Below are 23381 nucleotides of genomic sequence, written 5' to 3'. Positions count from 1 at the left end.
CAGAGAGAAAAGTTATGGCAGACTGACAGATATACAGAGAAACACATACACAGAGCAGAGAGGTTAAATATAACAGACAGCTGGTGTGTACAGCTGACATTTCAACACGAGACACAGAGGGATGTAGCTTTCTGAAGGACACCGTGCATATCCTCATACCTCCACTCGCCAAACAATTAAATTAACAGTTATTTGTGTCTGCCAAGAGGATTAAGCTGTAAAGTGCTATGTCATGTCGTAAAGGCAAACAATCTCCCTCTGCCCCGCTTTAATACAACAGTCTGAAATCAGCATATACACTTACAGTAAGTATGTTTGAGAGACTGCAGCTCTATTATAGTAAACCATTTCACACTCTCAATTTCACTAAAATCTATTATTATGTTTAATGCCAACAGTGCTTATGATCTAACACAACAGACAGGCACTCAGCGCAGCGCCGCGATGACTCACAGGTCAGAGATCCGCATCGAACCAATTGGGAGGCCAGGTGTCAGCGCTGTCATCTCTGACACACAAAATTACTCTGTGACACGCACGAGAGAGAGACGTCGGGCGCCTTTCATTCTCGTAACCTCTCGAAACATAAAAGGCTGCTTTAACTGCTTTCTGTAACATGGCAACAGATGCGTTTTCACATCAAAATCTTAAGATGATGTGAACTCCTGTACCCAAACGCTTAATTGTGTCCATTAGAGTGGTGGTTTGATTATCTGACACAAATCAAGACCTCAGTGGATGAAGGACTCCAGGATCCTTTAATGAAACTCATTTCATTACGTTTGTCATCCAGTTCCTGTTTCTATATTGGTGTACTTCTACATGAATGTCACAGTGTTACCATACATGGGTACGTTTTGGTATTCATTCACAAACATCAGCACTCGGTTCACTGTGAGCAACACCTAGTTTCCATGTTGTGCTATGTATGCAAAGCATAAGACTGCGTGGTATTAAATAATTAGAATAAATCACCGAGCTGTTTTCTGTGCTTCATTTCAGCTGTTAACAGATTTAATTCATCTGCCTCATGCACATCTTTATTTGCAGGAAATGGCAAAGATAAAGATGGATTTATTATTGTTTTTACTGTTACAACAATCTTCATGCCACAGTGAAAAACAGAAGCAGATCCATTCAGCCTGTGATGACACAGGGGCTGTAATAAAAAAAGTCTGGCTTGCATGTTGAGGCAGTAACATCAGTCAAAGATCTCTCAGAGGGTTCTTGTAAAATTAGGTTTCGGTTTGCATCACACTGCCATCTCTGTGAGTTACTGCAGCTAGAAATCTAAATGTGACATCCTAAATACGAAGAACAGGAACAACAGAGTTTTTTTAAAAGTATTAAACAAACACTAGACTCCACCTGTGAACGCATGGGTAGGGTGCCGGGCGCAGAGCTTCACCTGACACCAGCGGACGGCACATCATGTTCTCACTTGTCACCACCGCGTCTGTGCGAACCATAAAGCAGAGTCGGAATGATCAAGTTTGATCTCAGCCGCACTCATGTGGAGCAGAGCGCAGCCACAGGAGAACAACTGCAGAGCTCTGTGTGAAGAGGGGTGAACTTGGATGCTGGGATATTGTGTGCAGGTGCTGTGCTGCTTCAAGCATATTTGATGAAGCATGTGTCTTGACATTTCTTCTTCACGGGACATCGTGGATACACTGTTTTAGCTTCAGTCTTTAGGTTTCTTGGCATGTGACTGCAGTGATCTGGGTTGTAAATCAGCGAATTGCATAATACTGCACTCAAAAGTGTTCCAGCCCTTGTGATCTCAATATTTATAAATGAGCTTCCCGCCTGTAATTTGACCTGTTTACATCCTGACAGCAGTATTGAGCTCAGTGAGCTGCAGTGTAGCTGCATCCTTGGTTTAAATGAGGAATGCCAACAATCCTAGCTATCCCTCCTGGGAAAACCGAAGGACAAGCGCAGACATTGTTTCCCACACTGTGCTCATCATGTTAGAGAAAACGAGCCAAAGAAAATCAAACGACCAGCTCACAAGTGTTACCATGCTGTCATAGCTGGCTGGATTTCTACATGTCAGTTGCCCATCACAGAGAGCATGTCTACTCTTCTCATCCTGCATGCTACATACATATTTTTTTTTATTTCTAGTAATGTGTATATGATTTTAATTTGTGTATGATCAACTGCCAAATACAAAAAATACATCACATATATTTTTTACTGTATCTTAAAAATAAAAATGACAAGTAAGAGGGGGGAGGAACAGCTAACGAGAAGTTCCAACTCAGACAACACTGATAATGAAAGTGCAAGCAGGGAGTGACTAGGCAGCTAACAATGAAGTGCAGTACATGCAACCGAATTAGCACAATGGGAATGCTAAGTTGCTGTGTGTACAGACAATGTTGCCTATACACTGTAAGTTGCACTAAAGTTATTACAAGGCAACAGCATGTTGGGTCATGAATTAATATTGTACAAAAAAGTGTCTGTGGCCCAACCATGAGCTGCTACAACCAACTAAAAGCGCTGTTAAGACTATTGCTGGTGGAAAAGTTAGTCTAGGGCTCCATTGCCTTTTGTTTTGATATTCATCATCTTTTAACAGCCTTTGGGTTTACAGGGTGCTTTCGTCTCATGAACTTTCTGTTAGAGTGCAAACACTTAACAGAAATTCATACCAACACCCAGTAAACCTAGCATGGGAAATAGGTTACACTGCATGCTCTGAGACCACACTGTCAACCACGGTGCTGCTCAATGGTTTTCTACTAACAGACGCTATTCTTTCTCCTTATGAAGCTGGAGCCTCTTTAACTGATACTATAAATAATGAGGTTTTGCCAGCTTTAAAAAAAGACATTGTTGGAAAAAGGAGCTGCCTGAATTACTGCTCAGTTACACACAAGCACAGCAAACTTAATGCGGTTCTGAAAAATAATATGAAATAATATATCCCTAACTGAAGCTCTATTCAAAATTTACCAGTGAACTTTCTGCTTCGACATGTTTTCATTTGTAAATCACTCAAACATGGATGATTGGCCTTTAAGGACACTCCAGGCAACCAAGAGGTGTGGGCATGACTTTCTACAAACCCAATTTAGGGAAGTGAGTGTTTGATATGCTTATAATGTAAGCCCACCTATCCATTTAAAAAACAAATGCAATACCACAGCTATAAGCAGAGCGTGTGGTACAGTGCTTGTGTCCCTTTCACTACACAGAGCGAAGGACTTTGGTATGCAACCCACTGAGATGAGTTTGTATGCAGTCCTCCAAAAAACCCCAACAATATGCAGCCAAGCGTAGACGATGTTGTGCGAAGGTCAAACGCCGATTGGCTGAAAAGTTGTCTAGAACAGGAAAGAGACACCTCCTTCACCACAAAGGGAAACAGGTGTGAAAAAATAATGAACGATCAAAATAGCAGCGTGAGAAGAACAGTGCTGCAGCAGACTGTTTGAATTGTTTCTAGCAAATCTTTTTTACAACACATATATAAAAGCAACACTACAACCATTAACTTGGTAAGATAAGTGTGGCATTGAGTCTTAGTTGGTTTTCTAGTAAAGGGGCGATTTGAGTTCGAATCCCAGCACTACCCTCCTCTTAGGGGAGGAATGGTGTCCACCATGAAGCTACCACACTGGTGCTACCAGCTGTGGAGACCCCGTGTTGCTTGTTTTGGTATGACGGTTAAACACGTCATTCGTTTTCTTCCGCTTATCCAATTCAGAGGGGCGGGGGATCTTCTTATAGGGGGGCTGGATCCTATGAAACATCAAGTGTTTGTTCTTTTTGGGCTTATAATGTGCTTGTGCTCCCTAGAAATTCATACGTAGTCAGCCTCGTATGCATTTCTTTGGACTGTGGCAGGAAACACATTCCAGCCAAAGCTCTGAGACAACACTATCAATCACTTTGAACCCAAATCAGGTAAGTAATGAAAAGGATGCCACTCACCAAGGTGAGCTTTCTACTTCTGGTAGATGAATTTATGCTGGTAGTCCTTATCCACCAATAACTTTATCTGAAAGTTACCAGCACCTGAGGAAAGACAGAAAATATAATTTTTAAACTTCAATTTAATAGCAGGACGACTTTACCAGTAGAACAGCAGCTGTTTATATGAAGCTTATGTGTGAGTTCTATTAGGAAGATCTGTAATCAGTCATCTGCCTGCTTTCCTGGGTGTTAGGCTGCTTTTCTGCTCTTTACATCACTACCACTTTCCCACGCTTTCAATCTCAGTACAGACTTCATTACTCTAGTCCAATCATTTCCTTGTCTGCCTCCTTTGAGCCAATCAGCCTCCACTTTGCATGCAACCCACCTCCTCTCCATCTCCACCTCACCGACACCTCAGCCAGAGCTCCATCAAAGCCTCAGTTCATCTTCACCACCAGCAGCACCTAGACTCTGGGGGGGTGGGTCCTGTCCTAAATCCTATCACTGCTGGGATTTCGTGCTGCCACGATGGGTCATCGAAGTCTAATCGCAGAATACATGAATTTTTCTATCACAATAAATCATGTTCAGTTCAGAAGTGAATGTAGCGTATTCAACATGCAAGCACGAAGTCTGTAACCATAAGTGTACTATTCTTTGTTTGTTAGAGTGCATGTGAGTTAATGATTTAGGGTCAGTGACCCACACAAGTGTGAGAACTGGTTTGACTGCAGCACTGCCTGTACTGACTCTTGTCATAGACTTCACTTGATTAAAGCTGCTCAGTTGCAAGTTGCCATTTTCACTATTGTACATTGTAACACTTTGAACCAGAGAACTTTACACTGTACCCATTCATACACATGCTACAAAGAACCATGCGGTGCGTTGCCCACTAAAACAGAAGACGCTGCGGACTAAACACTGCACAATCCTAAGAAAAATACAAAGGAGACCTATTATGCTCATCTTCAACACTATTTGTGTACTATTGGACTCAACCAGAGCAGCTTTACAATATTCACAGTTCAAAATCACCGCTGTCTAAAACAAGTAGCTTTACCTTCTCTCCCTTCAAAGCCACCCAGCATTCTTGTGATTGGCCGCACCGCTCAAACAACGAATTTGAGCAAAAGGTGGATGGGTGCCTGCGCTGTGTGCATGAGAGGACTGTATCAACAGGTCCACTCTCAACTGTCATCACACACAATGTCTCACTTTTAGGCTTACAGACTCGTTATTTGAAACCTTGTCGATAGTTAATATGAGCATCATCACTGCCCCATATCTCCAGTATATATATTTCACTTTGAGCAAGTCATGCGCTTTATCACATGCTGTCATATAAAAAACAGAAAGATCACTTACACTTGAGTAATATCTTACACTGTTAAAGCATCCTCATATTTATCTTCAAATATTCCAGGCCTGACCAGAGGGCACGTCTTTCTTCATAAAAACTTCTCCCGCGGTCTAACGATCCGCCTCCTTTCTCAGATGTCTCTCAACACATGTAAAAAACTAAAGACAGATGGTGTCCTTGTGATAGATCTGCACCTACCAGGGCTGTGGACTGTTGACTGTTACATGTATCTAAAAAAGAAAAAGTTTTTTCTACTTTTTACTGCTGTCATATTTTCATACAACACCAGAAGGGAATTCAAAATGATCCAATACATCAGAAAGACTTCTTTACGTTTCTAGATAGGGGAAAAAATAAAATAAAAAATAAATAAAGCGTTTTTCACTCTTAACACAAAACCCCAGCTTGTCAGTGCTCTCTGGTGGTCAAACTCAGATTATGGTGCCTGTTCTTAGGGGCAGTTTGCTATGTCTGTCACTCCTGCGGTCGCTTTTTAAAGCCTGGCGTTCAGATCTGATATAATATGTCTGAATGAGCACGGCTGATTTATCGGCGGTGCCTGTCATCAGAGATATGTGATGCATACAGACTAAACAGAGTTAAGGTTTGTTTACTCTTCACCTGTGTGATAAGGAGCCGGCTGTATCTCAGCCACCAGGAAAAATCTCTCCAAGGCAGATAAATGTGGGCGTGTACATCCACACTCAACTTCAGTTCATATGTAATGAAATGATCATGGGCCCGAGTAAAACAGGAGGCGATGCCTGCCCCCCCCTTCAAATCACAGCTTAAGACTCCTTTAGGACAGAGTTGTGATGCTGAGTGAAGGTTTTCAAAGCCTGATCGCCAACAAACACAAATTCAATTCAGCTTAAATCCTCCTGAGCTTTCTTTCTCCAAGCAAACAGTCCGAGTTTGAATCCGCCTACAGCCCGTAAACACGAGCAAATCGGAACAGTATGCTAACTAATGTTAACAGGCCAGAAAGGACAAATGTAATAACAGATGAGTTACGTTAGTTTCTGCTATTAAAACCTCATATTACCCAGCTGTGCTCGGATACAGGACGCGGGTACGTGCTGAGCAAACCTGCAGCACAACAGCAAAAAGTAGACCGCTGTAGACCACACGAGTGAGTCGCTTTATGTTTGTGCTCGGCAGTCATTTACCACAGCCATTTGCGAGGAAACAAAAGAGCTACACATGCTATCAAATAGGGACAAACAACTTCACAGCGGTCACTCACCACTATGTTACAGTACACCCGGGGCTGGCCTCTTCGTCTGCCGGCTAACCTGAGAGCCCAAACCGCTCAGACACAGGAACACATGTAGCCCCCAACAAGTGTCAGCGAGCGCGGAGTCAGAGCAAAGATAGCATAGAAAAGATGTGCTGCCCAGGAGAGAGAGACGGTTATACAAATGGTCTATTGCGAGGCATTTCCCTGCATTAAAGTGTGAATGTAATCATTAGAAACTAAATAAAAATTTTTTTGTTTTGCTCAAACAAAACATATTTTCTTTGCAACACACGAAAACGCCTTTCGTGTGTTGCAAAGAAAATATGTGTGCAAATTTTGCGGTACCAAGAAAAAGAGCGGAGTGGGACCTCTGTTTTTTTCTTCCGCTTTAGCCACCGCGAATCAAATTACATTGTAATGACTTTGTACTTGACTCTGGCGCCATCTAGTGGACAACTAGACAATAGGGCTTTTTTTGGTGGTGTCCCCAAGAAGTGATTTTCGATGTTTCTCTCTTTCTCTCTCTCTCTCTCCCTCTGTGTGTGTTTTAATGTTTAATACATTTACTTATATTGGTAAGTAGACTGTAGTAAATAGGATATATGAAGGGTAATATATAAAATAAAGACATGACCAGTTCTGCAAGTTTTTTTTGTGACTGCGTTATTGTACTGACCTTATAATCATTATAGCACTTTTTGGTCCCTTGTTGTGTTTATATGACTGCCATGTTGGATTTGTCTCTGTTTTTGATGCCTTCTTTGCCAGATCTCGCTTAAAAATACATTTTTAATGTCAATAAGACTTTTTACTCAGATGGATGTACAAAAGTCACTTTGCTAAAACAGATTGCAGCTTCTACCTTGTGGGAGGAATGTTCTTTCTGCCTCAAAATGATATCATTCATGAGCGATATGTTTGACATATTTTTGACAGATTATAGTCCAATAAGTCATTTATATTAGTTTAAATTCCTGCAATCATTTTTTTTGGCAAATACCAGAAATCAAATTTTTGCAGACGATCATTTTTGGCATGACTGTGTTCCTAACTCAAATAAATTGAAAAAATAAATAAATAAATAAATAAATAAACACAAATAAAAATATCTTCAGATCATGCACTAAAAATATTGATCTCTTGAGAAAAAATAATGCATTGTAACAGATTTATCTAATTTACTTCTAAGTACTTTGTCACTCTAGTTTATTACAGTTTTCAGGTATCTGTACTGGAAAAAAACACGAGAGATAACTTCAGACAGAGATGAAATAAGATGTAAGACAGAACTGGATAGAAGAAGAAGAAGAAGAAGAAGAAGAAGAAGAAGAAGAAGCGAGGTTTCATTTAAAGGCTCAATGGGCTTTGTTAAAATGTAAAGTGTCCTCATACCAGATCTGTATCTGATGTGATTTTTCATATTGTGTAACGTCCTTCAAAACAAAACTGATGCATGCAACCTTGTGTCATTCAAAGGTTGCATGCAAACACTCAGTATTTTAGAGCAGGGTAAACAGTTTAACTTGTCGTACTGTGAAGAAATCAAAGCAATGTGTTGGACTGGAGTAGAGCGGCTGTGGTGTTCCTGGTTAGTTAGATTACATCAAGTGTAGCAGAGATGAATTTGAATTTAAGCTGATGATACAGAGATTCAACCACTGAATTCTACATTCATACCAACAGCGTGGCCTAGTGGGGAATGGAAATCAGCTAAATAGCGTGTGAACTCATGGGTTAAATCTAGTTGAATACAGTTGTGTAAAACCATTCCAGGAGCAGTAAACCTCAGCACTGATCAGCCACTAACTGATCTTCAGCTTCTTCCACCTGCTCAATCCCACTTTAACACCTGCCTGCACTTATTCTTCTGCTTAGGTGTAGAGGCAAACTCAAACCTGGTCATGATATTATGTTATTAGTATATTAATCTAGCATGGCTTTCAGTTAGCTTTTCACAAAAATCCAGAGAACACTACTACTTTTGACCTTCTTTAAGCACATTTCAGAGCCTGTGCTTTTTCACTTATACCTGACTAAAGACGTTGAGTAAATACTTTGACTTTTACTGGAGGTTTTACAAAATGTATTTATTTAGTTTAACACATATGTACACATCCTAAAAACCCCAGCACATCCACACCAACAAAAGAAAAATTTGTTGTCTATTCACAGTTAATAGGAAGACTATCCCATCAATACTTGAACATTTGGTTGGTGCAGGACTGTCAGTGAAGATCATGGATGGATAACCTTTACTCAAGCAGCCTCAAAGAGTGAGTTATACTTATGCTTTTGAACTCAGGAGGTAGAGCAGGTGAGCTGCTAATTGGAAGGTTGCTGGCTGGATCCCTGGTTGCTCCAGTCTGCATGTCAGAGAGTATCACTGGACAAGATATTGAACCCTAAGTTGCTTCCTGGTGCATTCATCATAGTGTGAATGTTAGAGAGAAAACACTTAGTTTTAGGGGGGGAAAAAGGTGCTTTTGTGAATGAGGCATGTTGTATAAAGCACTCTGAGTGCTCCAGTAGAATAGAAACATGCTATATAAGAACCAGACCATTTACTATTTTATCATTTCAAAATAGAGCTGCACAGCATACTCGGACTACTGTGATGTTTCAGTAAAATGATATGAAATTAGTAAAGCTAATGAAGTCAGAACAGCTGGAAACTAGCTCTTCTTCTAAGAAAACAGAAGCTGACTCTTTGCTGTTACTTAAAGGGTTTTTAGTATGTTTAGTGTAGGTTTCTGCAGTATTCAGTGACCCAAGCAGAGGAGCATCAGTGTGGAACCAAAAGCGGGGTCCAACAGTGCTGGTTTGCCTGTTTGCTTGAACAGAACGCCTACAAAGGACAGGGGCCGTGTTATCTGGAGCCACAGTCAGTTCAGTTCTTCCGTTTGTTAACCAACAGTGAGCTGAGGTTTATACAAAGATGCACCACCAGGTGGCGATCAAGTGCTGCACTCCATATTCATGTGGTCCTGTGTCTCTCTTTACCTTAGAAAAGGCGCCAAAATAAAACCCTGCGATTCAGATAATTTTAGCCCCAAAAGATACTGCTCTTTGCAAGAGGTTACTTTTTTTTTTTCAGAATTACTGATTATACTACAAACAAGTGTTGTTTAATTTGAGAAAGACAAAACATCTACAATAGTTTTCTGAATTTTTGAACTACAAACCAAAGTCAGCTATTTGCTATTTCGAGCTTCTCAAATCCAAACATTTAATGCTTTTCTTACAGGCGTCTGTAAACTAAATACATCTGTGTAGTGCTGGTCAGACACCTAAAGCTCAGAAATTCTACATTTTACAATATTTGCTACAACTAACCAAAATAATAACCGCAAAAAAAATAAAGAAAATTATATTTTTCGAATTTAATCATCTAAAACAAAGGCAAGAAAAGTTTTTCAGTGGACTCTCGGATACTGTTAACATTTCACGAGTCTCCAGGAAGTTACCCTCTGCTTCTGTTTAGCTGTAAATAACTCACGGCTATCATTAATCTCAGCCAAACTCCACTGGATCCCAAACGAGATTTATCACTGCCGCGACTAGTATTTTTCCAACTCATGCACTTGCATCAGTTGGATCTGTCCATAAATCTACTCTCACTTTAATGAGCGGAGAGGTAATCAACACCAAGTGATGCCAGGCGTGGTAATAAATTCTGCAGGAATACTAATTGGGGTTTTGAAGGGTCAGAGGACTGTGCCTCCAACATAAAGCACTCTGTCACATGCTTCTCACATTCTGCTTCTCATCTTATGCACCAGTGGTTGCTTTATTAAAAGCTCTGGATGTCTGAATGATAGATTTTGGAAAATATGCATTGTATTTCCTATATATGAACTGATCTTATCTGTCATGTGGAAACCGCAGCAGCCAGTTATCAGGGAACATACTGTCTGTGCCACTCATTGTTAGACTTAATTGAAACATTGTTTTGGGGTCTGTCTCTGTCTGGTGTGGTGTGGAGGAGAAAATGCAAAAAAATAAAAATAAAATATTGAATCAGTCACTTTGTCTATTGTCCAAATCCACTTTTTGTTCTGCTCAGTCTTAATTACTGTTAATCACAATTAACTGTCCAACCCCCACCCCCCAAAAAAGTAGATCGAGGGCCAAATAACAATTCTTCACTAGAACAAAACCCACCGAACGAAGGCGGAGAATTCTGTGAGAAAGAAAGCCTAGTGATCAGAGGAGGAGCGTGAAAATGGCCTAAAAACAAAAGAACGTGTCCAGAGGGGAGGATTACATTTATCAGGACCGCAGAGCCGCCACGCAGACAGAGACGGGATCAGAGAGGGATAACTCGCAGAAAGCAGGCTTAGAGAAAAGGGAGAGAAAACCGGGGAGCGGCCTGAATAATAAAGGAGTAAATGCGTGACACGACACACACACACACAAACACACACGTGCAAAAAAAAAAGAAGTTTTTAATTATTTGGGCTGTATTTTGGGACATGAAATTGCTAATTGTGTCAACAGTGATTCCGTAAAATTGTTATCTCCCGAAAAGATTTGCTCATGCCTTTTACGCCGTGCAGCATTTTTAAATGAATTAATTAGGCGATCACAGTAATTACTGTTTATATTGTTGTTAATGAGCCCAAAGGCAAGCGAGCTGCACTCATCCAAATTACACTCATGAGGCACGGAGCCAAGAAAAGGTCCAAACTAGAGTGCCGCATGTTAAACATTCCCCGAGTCTTCATGGCAAAGCGATAACCGGGAGCGCGCCGAAATTACACTCTAACCTCACATTTCCTTGTGACCAAACATCTTCCTCATTAACATGTGTAATTAGTTTTGAGGCTCTAATAAAAATTACAGATTTTAACTCTACCCTCTGTCTCCCCCTCCAAAAAAAAGCACTAGTGATCTGATATCACCTGCTGTTTAATATGCATACAAAGCAGCCCCGTCAGATCACAATCACTCTGTCATTTCACTTTATTATGTTCACTCATTCTTTTTTTTAAATTTCTCCTTCCTGTCTGTCAAATTTGCTCTGACATTTACTGGCTGCATTTTACCCGTGCTGTATTTCTGCAGCTACCTGAAGCACAATAGCTGAGCGTTCTAACAGAAAGGTCTTATTGTAAATATGATAATTCCATCAGGTGCTGTAATCAGGTTTGTGAGTGACACACACTGACAGCTGTCTGAAGAATTTTTTTGTCCCTTTGATTTTGTTTATTTAAAGAAAATGTCAGAGCAGCTGAGTTTATACTGCAGTAGAGGGGCACATCTTCAACTCGCAGGCTAATTTTGTGCTGCACGTTTTCACTCGTGACACAGAAGTGAAAGCAGATGTTTGTGAAAGCAGCAGTATGAGTTAATCATTTATATATTTGTCTATCTCTATCTGGATCTGGATGTCTTCTGTGTTGGCACACATGTTGTGTGCTGCTATTTTAGCTGCTGGGTAATTTGAGAGCATGGACATGGTGACGTGGGCAACAACAAAGCTAATTTAGCAAGTCTTCTCAATCCCTTTTTTGGGGTCATACTCAATAATAAAGGAAATTAAAGAATAATAAAACAAGGAAACACTGTAAATATAAACATGTTAATATACGGCACCACTCCTCCCAATATATTAGAAACAAGAAGAACTCAGAGAGCACAAACCTCCAGCAAAGCAGCTCTCAGTGTTAGCAGGATTTACTTTTAAGGGAATAGATATGATAAATGGACTATGTGAATTATAATGTGATAGTTAGAATTGCCATATACCAGTATCATCATTAGGACCAAAGGAAGTAGAATTTTAAACATGGTTTTAAAGTGAAAAGACGTTTTATAAAAGCTTGACGTATTCGACCTTGAAGAAGGAGTCAGAGGTCCAAAGTAACATGATATTTATATATGCTGTCAATACAAACAACGGCAAAATACTTTTGAGTAACTGTGTGAGGTCAGAGGCCAGATATGACATGATTTGACGCGGCCCCTATAAGAAATAGGCAAAACAGAATGGATGGATGGCATCGCGGAGTTCAAGCGTAAGGAGGATGCAGCTCGGTGTAATAAAAGACAAAGAAAAACCCTGTTTAGCTACACTTACAGTGCTATAAATTATTACAAATGAATCTCTAATAATCAGTGTAATTATTTTTCCCATTAACTGACCTGTCGATATACTGACCAGCTGTTTAGCCTCACATGAATCAGTGCCCTGCTGACAGTGTTAGTGCAGGTTGTGTGAAAATGAAACAGAGAGACAGAGGAAATGTTGCACCTGTGTTTCTGGAGGGTGGGGGTCATCCAGTGCTGATGAAGTCTCCCTGCCTCCTGCTGCAAAAGAACAAGAAAAAGATTTCACTGTTGCCTTGGCAACCATCACGCTTCCCCCCTGCCAGGTGCACACAAATGCACACAAGAACCAAATAAATGAATAAATAATGACACAAAAAGAAAACAAAAGTGCACGCACGCACACACACACACACACACACACACACACACACACACACACACACACACACACACACACACACACAATCAAGACAGCAGCAACCTTGAACTTCTAAGTCATACCTCTGAACTTCTGTACTTGATGGCAGCACTAACAACACTTAAGAATAGAAAAAGAGCCCCCTCCCAGCCCACATCCCTCCAGCCCCCCACTACGACCCTAAATTTTCATGTAAAACATCAAAAAACAGGTATATTACATGTAACTGTAAGAATACATGTGCATACATGAAATACAACTTTTCCAGCAGAAGCTGAAGGCAGCAAAGGATTAACCAAGATCAGAGGAAATGGATGTGTCGTAGAAAATTCAATTATTAGGACAGAAGTTTAATTATAAACTTGTTTTGTTCTGTTTATTCCCGTTCATTTGGCCCTGCAGTGCCTGAAAAGTCACAAAACGCGAATGTAAGCGATGAACAAGGTGCAGGCATAGCTGATCTCGGCCTGTGTGTTTGGGCGGAGGGCTGGGCAGGTGCAGCGCAGACATGAAAGCAACACCAATCAGCAGCTCTGATTGAGATGTTACCTCAAACTGTTCTGACTGGGACCAGATGGAGCACAGATCCTTATTTATAAAGGGTCTCTCTCAGGTTCCACAAACACACACGCAAATAACACCCGCTGAAATGCCAGTAACACCTACTGAAATCTTAGGTTGCACTCAGCTCTACGGTGCATGATTAACACACCTGAGACATAAGAGAGTGATGTGTGTCATATGAGCATGTCTCAGAGAGGAGGCTCACACACACTGTTCAATTCAATTCAATTTTATTTATATAGCGCCAAATCAAAACAACAGTCGCCTCACGGCGCTTTATATTGTACAGTAGATCCTACAGTAATAGATACAATACATACACTGACAAATAACATTTACCAATGTTAACTCCAGTCTGTGCGTGCATGCACAGCTTTCTAATGAATACTGCTATCGGTTAATGCATTTGGAGCCCTGCATCACCGCCCCGAGACAGATCTTTTTACTCATCCAGTCAGGGGTTATTGATCAAATGCAACCTTTGTGTGCGTGCTACCCTTTGGAACTCGAGCAAACATGGGGTCGCTCAGTGTGAAGGCATTGAGCTTCAGTGCTGCTCTGAGGTGAAGAAAATGATTTTAGTCCATGTGAGGAAGTGATGGCTCTCTCTGATCGCCACCACAAACAGGCTAAGAGCAAATGCAGTGAAAGTAGTTCTTCTGTTCTCTCACTAGTCAGTGAAAATAAGGCGGCTCACCCCATATGCTTTAAAAGATGCACGTCCTCAAACACGTTGCGAGGTCCAGCTCCCTTAGCATCTCTATTATGAGACACGTGGAGCATGAAGCACTTATCCCAGCTGAGCCAAAGTCTTGGGCAGGTTATAGCTGTGGAAACAAGTCACCTACAGATCATCCTAAATGGTGGCAGATGTGGTTATTTTCAGATGACTTCTCTACTGCCCCCCCCCCCCACACACACACACTTAAGGTCCCGATCAGGTGACAAGCCCTTAAGGAGCAGAGGAGGTGGGTACCTCGCATCGAAATCAATGCAAACAGTCCGTGTGCAGACAGACAGATCTTACACTCTTCAAGCTCTGGTGGGCAAACACTGTGATGTTATCTGACCTTAACATCACATTATAACTGTGTCCAGGTATAACCCCTCATCTCTTTGCAAAGTTCACAGCTGGCCTCTTCCCAAGAAAAGGCCAGTGGGTAAGTTGTCAAGTAAAAATCACTTATTGCTAGCTGAGACAGCTGTTTCAGTCTTTATACATCTAGGGAGGCACAACGCGACACAAAGATACATGCCAAGACACGGGGATACTGCATACAACAGATATTGTGATTAATATGACTGACAAAAAAAATCCGAACCAAATGTTGCATATTGTTGATACACATAAAAAAAATATAAATATTACCGCACAAATAGCCATAAAAAGACAGAAACTGCCAACTACAGAGAAATTGTTTCAATTATTTTATAATGCAATTATTAACAAATTGCATATTAATTCCTCTACCCCAGCCACCCCCACCCCCCCTTAGACGTTTATCTAAATAGATGCTCCCTAATTAATGTGTCTGGCGGCCTTATTATTCTTTGAGGATGATATTTTCCTGTGATGAAAGGCAGAGAAGGTCAATTTTAACACAGACCCACGGGAGTGAAGAGGACCAACACAGACTGGGTTTGTGTGTCCCTCTGTGTATGCATTTTGTTTACCTGTGTGCATATGTATATATCAGTATGTGAATGGATGCATATATGTGTGTGTGTGCGTGTGTGTGACTGTGGTTGTGCTGTGGCTGTCATCATTCATCATCATCTAAGTTTCATTTTAAAACTTCAAGCTTTTCCTGCACTCTTTGCTTGTTGGTTGAAGGTGAGGTGAAGGTTTAGTGTTGAGTAAAGTAATGAATTTATACATATCAGGTTTTTACAGTGCTCTAACGACTGGATAAGATATGAAATGTTTTTTTCAGTGAATAATCTCATTTTCCACTGATTACACCAGTTCATCATCATTTCATTTCACTTGAGTTCTTTCATCAGTGAAATTGAATCAGATCACAAGGACACTAGTCACGTTTACATGTTTCATATTTTAAAAAAGCTGGACATTTACATCATATAAATTCTTTGAGGTTTTCTGCATTCATTTCTGAATCGTCACATTACACATCTGCATTAGAAATGAGCAGAAGAGATGTCTTGGGAAGAAAGTATTATAACATTAATGTTGCTGTGTCATTTCTTTTCTCCTTAGGTTTGGATATTACGCCCGCAGACAGTAATTATATAAAAACTAGTGCTGCAGCTTTAAACTCACCATCTCAGAGATTAGGCTCAAAGTAGACTTGTTTTTCCACACGCTGTTATACAGCTGATCTGTTTTCCCTCTGTTTTAGAGCATTAAGGGAACCATCTTTTAATGTCTAATAAAACATCTGGGTACACTGTACTGCCCACCCATCCCAGGAGTACCTTTACACACTCTCATTCATGCCATATTTTGTTCTATGAGTCATTCCTTACCGTTTACCTCAGAATTCAGTTGCTAGCAATAGCGACTGGCTGAAACCCGCAATAATGAGACCTGCAATTAGCACCGGCCAATCAATGGGGTAATTGCAGAGCGAGACTGATGGACTGCAAGGGGAGAGGAGGAGTTTGCTGCCAGCACTATATCGATTTCCCTCAAATCAATTAGTTGGTTTCCAGCACTTCTGAGAGTTGGTCCCCAGCCATCTGCTTCCATAGTACAGAGAGGAGCAAAAATACTGTTGTATAGATTGTATACTACGCAGATTCCATTTCTTATTGTGCGTGGCTGCTGAGGGAATCTATTTCAGTAACACTGTCTAATCTGTTTCATGAAAAGCAGAAACTGGAGCACAGAAACTATGTTGTTGATAAATGTGCGCATTACATTCCTTGCTGTGGGCTGGATGTAACACCAGTTCAGTCATTGTAAACCAGAATCTCATAGATGGTAGTATTACATGAGCAGCACACCCTCACTACTAAAGCAGCAAGTCTCATGGAAAAAAGTATCATCTTTACCAGTTAATGATTATATGAGAAGACATGGACTTTTTCTTGTAAAGTTCTTTAGTTATACCAGCAAAATTTCTGTCTTTCTTTATTCTAATTCATGCAAAAAAACATTTTGACTCACAGATATACATTTTTCTAACAGGTCTTCTAGGGGACTACCTCGTGTGTTTGACAAAACTCAGATATGGAGTTTTGCAGGGGCTACATGAGTGCAAACCAAATCCAATAAAAAAAAAAGCAGGACAAATCTGCTAATGTTACCCTGTTAACAGTCAGGACATGCCAAAGCTGAGAAATGCTACACAGTGTATGTTAAGGGAATGTGAGAACTTGACAAGCTAATGTAGTTAGTCATGTGCTCCTTGGCTTTGAAGTCATGCCCAGCTGCTACTGTGGTTAGTGTTTTATGTTTTAGAAAGACACTATACATGGGTGCCAAGCAGACAGCAGCACATAGAAATCAAAGTTTCCCAGGCCTGTCATGCGTCTTTGCAGCTGCTAAGCGATAGTTGTGTTTAGACTCTGTACAATTACATCAGAAAACAAGATATCTGTGATTTATTAACACAGTACAGTCTCAGTACTGCTCAGGTAAAAACTTAGAACAGCTTCTGACTACAGCGGAAAAGGAGTTAAATATATTAAAAAACTGGTTTGATGTAAATAAGTTATCATTAAATATAAAGAAAACAAAATTGATTATTTTTGGCACTAGACAAATGAAAAATGTATCTAAAATCAGGGTTAATGGAATTGAAATTGAAAGAGTGTACGAAAATAAATTTCTTGGAGTGATGATTGATGATAAGCTGAGTTGGAAGTCTCATATAAACCACGTGAAAACAAAAATGTCAAAAACCATTGCTATTCTCTATAAAACAAAGCATGTCCTGAACAAAAAAACATTATACACACTTTATTGTACTCTGTTGCTTCCATATATGACTTATTGTCTGGAGATATGGGGTAATGCATATAAAACAAATACTCTTCCTATTTTCAAATTACAAAAAAGAGCTATAAGAATTATAAACCAATCAAACTATATAGAACCAACTAACATTTTGTTTATTAATCTGAATACCCTGAAATTTTATGATTTAGTTGAATATAAAATGGCACAGCTAATGTATAAAGCACAAAATAACTTGCTTTGCCGCAGTACTCAGAAGCTGTTCAAAGTCAGAGAGAGTCAATATGACTTAAGGGGAACAGATTTCTTTAAAAAAACAAGATAAGGACAAATATAAAGCAGAGATGTGTTTCTGTTAGAGGAGTTAACCTGTGGAATAGTTATGACAGTGATTTAAAAAGGTGTGGTTCATTTTCCTTGTTTAAAAACATGTTTAAAAATAGAGTATTAGAAAAATATATAAATCAAGAATGAAAAGAGCAAAAATAATAATACTGAAACTCTTGATTGTTTTGCTTTGATGTAGTTACTTATCTAAGGTGGAAAGTTTTTTTTTTCTTTTCTTTGTTTTTTTGTTTTTTTGTTTGTTTGTTTGTTTGGTTTTTGCTTTGTTTTATTATTTTCTTCAAGCCCTGTGTACAGAAGCTGCATACAAAAAGATATTTTGTGAAAAGGGTTGGCGTAGTAAGCAAATGCTTCAGCCAATACCTTTTGATTAGCCTTGTCTCGTGCTTTCTTGCTTTGTGGTAGATCTTTGTTCTGTTTTCACTGTTTGTTTGTTTTTTTTCACTGTTTTCACTGAGATTTGAATTTGAATGCTAATCAATAAAAATCAAAATCAAAATCAAATCAAATCAGATGTTCTGTTTCTAGTTTAAAACAGAACTATAGTACGGTGCTGTGCAAAAGTCTTGAGCTAACCATCATTCCTTTATATAATGGTAAAGAAATAGGTACAGATTTATTGAAACATGCGCAAGCATAAACGCATAAATGCAATACTTCTAAGATTAGAGTTAAACCTTTACTGTTTGATGAAGCTTATAGTTAGGCTGGATCAGATGACCCTGAATTGTCCCCTAGGTAATAGGCCTGTGCTGCTGAGGGGGCTTCCCATGATGCACTGGGTGTTTCTTCTTTACCAACATCTTTTCACTCTGTGTTGTCTTATGAGGGGAGGAAGAAGGGGCTTCTTCCTCCCCTCACCCCCAACCAAATGCCTCTCCCTGAACCTGGTTCTCCCAGAGGTTGCTTGTTGAAAGGGAGTTTTCCCTTGTCATTGTCACCAAGTGTTTGCTTATAGTGCATACACTGATTATTGAGGTTTTCTCTCTATTATTGTCTGGTCTTTACCATACAATATAAAGCCCCACAAGGTGAGTGTTGTGAACTGGCACTATATAAATGAAAGGGAACTGAATTTAATTTTGGGGATCACTGTCATGCTGAAAAAAAAGAAGTTGCAAATCAAATCCTTTCCAAGTGTTACAATTTCAAATTTTAAATATTATCTAATTTTTCTACACTTCAGCAGTTTCCTCATTTTTTACACAATTTATTTTCTTTTCAATTAAAATACATTTTTTTAAAGACCTTAAAAACCCCTGGAGAACTGTTACTCGTTAGAAGAGAAATAATACAAACTGAGTGGTGGCTGGAGAATTTCACAATGCACTGTGTCTAGTTAAAGGTCTTCCTTATCCAGTTGTGTGTAAATCAATAACCCTTTAGTATCAGATGGTATGGACTAACCACCTGTACAGTGTTTCAGTCCACAGACTCAATCCTGTTACTACACTGTAATAAAGGGAGTCTTTGCTGGACTTGTTCAAATAGGACTGATCAACTCTGTAATCATTTTACTTCAGATTACATATGAAGAATTCATCTTTCAGACAGGTTATAGTTGGTAGCTACATCCACTCCCAATAAAGTGGCGCTCTACTCATTATCCTCTCTTTGCTGAAGTGAACACAGACACATACAAGGCTGGTATTGATTTGGAGAGCTATTTCCAAGATGTCTTTTTCCATTCATGTACTAGTAATGTGTAAAAGGCCAGTCTTTCCTCCAAGTGAAGCCATTAATGCATGCAACCTGTCCAGCCAGCCATAATAATAGAGCCACTTGAGATCAGCACCACAGCAGCAATTTTTTTTACTCCCAATGCTTCCTCTTCTTCCAGGGACCACAATCACAAAAAATTATTTTGCGCTTTTCACGGAGAAGCTAAATGGGTCTCTAATTATAATGACCTTCTCTGAAAAGGTTGAGCCATAATTGGAAAACAGCCCTAGAGTACAGGCCATCTTTTGCAGAAGTGGCTGAGATGGAGGAGAAAGAGAGAGAGCAAGACAAAGCTGGGTGAGGGAGAGAGGCACTTTAAGAGGCAGATCAATTCTGGAATCAAAATGGCAAAAATGAGAAATGAAGGAAAAGGTTTTCTTTCCTGTGTTTCTGTCTCTCCGCGCCTTCTTTCACCGTAAAAACAAGTTGCTTATTCAAATCTGTTGAGAGGCTCAGCGGATTCTGGGAAATCACGGGGGTTGAATGATTGATTTAGCAATAAATATGTTGCCAAGGCTTGTCTTGCACTGATCTTCAAACTGCAAAAGCCTTCTCTCACCTTTGAGATATATGTATGTAAAAAAAGAGAGAGATACTATATGCACAAACCTAGCCTACAGCCCATAAGTACGCTGTCTTTTTTATTTTTGATGAATCTAATTTAAAGTGTGTCTTGCAAAACATTTCCTCTGCAGCAAGTGAGAGAAACTTAACTAGGGTGATCTCTGAGGGACGAGACAGAAAAGGGCGAATGGATGGTAATTGCTGCAGAAAATTAAAAAATCCTTTCAGATAAGTTAGGCAGCATTTTTCCTCTAACTCGTTTTCCCTCCCATATCGTATTTACATATTTTATTTCTGCAGCCAAATTAACACAGGGCGACTGTATCCGCTCTTTCCATTACCAGACTAATAGATTTTAATCTATTGTTCTTTGCATTCATTTTCCTCAGACTCATCAGAAACGTGATGTGCGTGCAAACACACACACACACACACACACACACACACACACACACACACACATACACACACACACACACACACACACACACACACACACACACACACACACACACACACACACACACACACACACACGTCTGTCTGCTGCGTATGTTACCCATCCTTCTCCTCTCTCCTCTGCCTCTTTCAGGAACCATCACAATGGAGCTGCAAGCAAGAACAGAAAACTGCTTCCTCAAGCACACTCTCTTCTTTCCTTTATTGTCTTCAACAAAGCCAGTTTATTAATCCAAAGGGGAACAAGAGAAGAGAAGGGGTAAGGAGCGCAAAAAAAAGTGGGGGAGAAAAGGAGAGAGAACAGAAAGGCAAGTCAAAGCAGTTTTGAGTTTCATCTCATTTTTCTTTGAGAACCGTGGGGTGTGAAAAAAAAGAAAAAAAGAAATCAATTATGGAGCACACCTGAATATTATTTCGAGCACCCAGCCACCCACTCGCTGCCCGTCCCCTAGAAAACCAAATTACTCAGCAAACTTATCGCTTGCTGTAGCAGGTCTGGTATTAAAGAAAACAATCAAGCAGGCCTGGATTAATCTCTGACAGGCGCCTTATCTTTAACTTGCACCTTTGTTATTTTCTGATGAGCTGCTCTTTTTTTTTTTTCTTTTTTTCCCCGCCACATTGTACCATACCTCACTGCCCCCTTTCATTTTCTCTATGGGCCACGACAGAGGACCTTTCAGTTTATTAAAAAACCCTTTATTTGTGAAGAACAAAGAGGAGGCGAAGGCAAACAATAAGGTCAGGCAATCTCCTTTCTGCCAGCAGTCGCTCACCTGTTATTTGGAGTGTTATCAGTGCTGGGGAGGAATTCGCTGTGGGTGAGAGACGGACGGGATGCCGTACACTGCTTGTGCTGCAGCTATGTGAGGGGTAGAAGGAGAAAAAAAAGCTGATTGACACATATCAGCCTCCAGCCAAAGACCTCTTGGTTGCTCTTCATATCAAAGGAAGGAGGCCTTTGGCTGCTGTACACCTCTGCTCAATTGTTATACAGGTAGCAGATATTCAGAGGACAAAATCTATATATTTATACATATATATATATATATATATATATATATATATATATACGTGTGTGTGTGTGTGTGTGTGTATATATATATATATATATATATAATTCGGGCAGCCCTGACCGCCCGAGTCAGCCTGAAGCTGATGGTAGCAAATGGAGGCGAGATGTCTCACAGATTGCTTGTTGTTACTTACCGCTGACCCTCACATCTCCCGCCATTTGTCCTTGACTGCCCAAGCAGAGAAACACCTGTCACAACTGGACACAGTTGCACATTTGACAACAGTGTTCCTCATCAGGATGATGGACAGCTATTGATTTTTAGGGATCAAATGTACACATACATAAAGTAGATATGTACAAACCACCCCCCAAAACCCCAGGCAAAACATAAAAATGTTATAAAACAGTCCACAATGACTTGACAGCTCTTACTCGTTTTTACAACTTTACTGATCTTTACTTTCCTTTGTTTAATGACAGCGTATCTAATGGCGGCAGAAAGTACATTTCATTTCTCCTGGCTCCATAATGGCACCATCGAGAATAATTAAATGTTTTCTTATTAAACCCCACAAGCAACAACGGAGAACAGAGATTAGCTGTGAGGCTTCATATGTTCCAATGCAATGTAAATCCAATTTCCTGGAAAAATGAAAAACAGACAAATGACAGCATATTATTTCTTGTGCAACAAAGTGCTGCATCCCACAGCAAAGATCCAAACAGATTCTTCGCCTTCAGCCCATCCCATTCCTGCCCTGATTCCATTAAATTCTTCCCGTCCCAATCTGCAGCAGCATCGGCTGTGACAAGTGTTGCTGTTCACCTCATCCACCTTATCTCCCTTCGTGCACAGAGCTTTCTCTCCTCTTTTGGTCCCCCTCTTATCTTCTTCTTCTTATCGTTCTTCCTTCTCCTCCTGGACTCTTCGATGGTGGAGAGAGGGAAACATGCAAACACACAAAAACTTACATACTCCAGCATATGCATTCATTTATGCAGATGAAACACAATTTTAGACTGCACTCAATCAGTGTGTGGACTTTATATGCGCTGTTTGTTGTAACAGTTAAGTAATACTGCATATATATATACAGGTACACAACATAGTCATAGAACACTTTACTGAGACATTTAACAAATATGTGTGGATTTAATCACAAATATGTGGACATGTAGTGTGTGTGTGTTGTATTTTGACACTGAATGGAAGACTCAGAGAGTGAAGATATGTCTTAGATCTAGTTCTCAAATCTTCAACTTATTGTATAATGAAAAATGAACAACTATACCTCCTGTGTAGACAGCTGGACTGATGTGGCCAAAACCTGCAGTGAGTTTGGAACATTTACACTTTGAACACACAACAGTTTACTTTATCCAAGTGTTGCCTTACTTACAGTGCTGCTTCCTGTTTTCTTACTGTTTTGCATTCTAGTCACACTTACATGTTTCAGATCATCAAAGAAATAGTCAAATTTGAGAAAGATAACCTGAGTAAATAAAAAACACTGAGAAAAAAATGATTGCCCCCCCCCCCCCGCCACTTTTGGCAGCAAGAACTGCAATCAACCATTTGTGATAACTGGCAATGAGTCTTTCACATCACCGTGAAGGAATTTTGGTCCACTCTTCTTTGCAGAATTGTTTTAATTCAGCAAATTATCCAAGTCCTGAAGCAGCAAAGTAGCCCCAGTGTCATGGAAGCCAGGAGGCTAAAGCAAGAGCTAGGACCTAAAAGCAGATTCAAGCAGGGGAGACAGCAATAATAAATATTTAACT

The 23381-nt window shown here is 40.0% G+C and overlaps 1 protein-coding gene across 2 annotated transcripts in view; it reads right to left on the bottom strand.

Annotated features, from left to right (window-relative positions):
• ncalda (neurocalcin delta a) overlaps positions 1-6671 on the bottom strand; it is a 68095-nt gene extending 61424 nt beyond the window's left edge. The window contains exons 1-2 of one of the 2 annotated variants that reach the window (XM_085472970.1): positions 6543-6671; positions 3949-4032 (exon numbers count right to left, since the gene is read on the bottom strand). The gene's annotated coding sequence lies outside the window, so the exon portion shown is untranslated. The remainder of the gene's footprint in view (positions 1-3948; positions 4033-6542) is intronic. The other variant, XM_085472971.1, reaches the window with a different exon arrangement.
• Positions 6672-23381: the final 16710 nt, after the last annotated feature.

The sequence above is a fragment of the Copadichromis virginalis genome, linkage group LG11, assembly GCF_057382275.1.
Source record: "Copadichromis virginalis isolate Kocher_CV1m ecotype Utaka linkage group LG11, C_Virginalis_male_GT1.1, whole genome shotgun sequence".
NCBI classification, from domain to species: domain Eukaryota; kingdom Metazoa; phylum Chordata; class Actinopteri; order Cichliformes; family Cichlidae; genus Copadichromis; species Copadichromis virginalis.
Note: the sequence above shows the minus strand (reverse complement) of the source record. Positions and strands in the feature narration are given on the sequence as shown.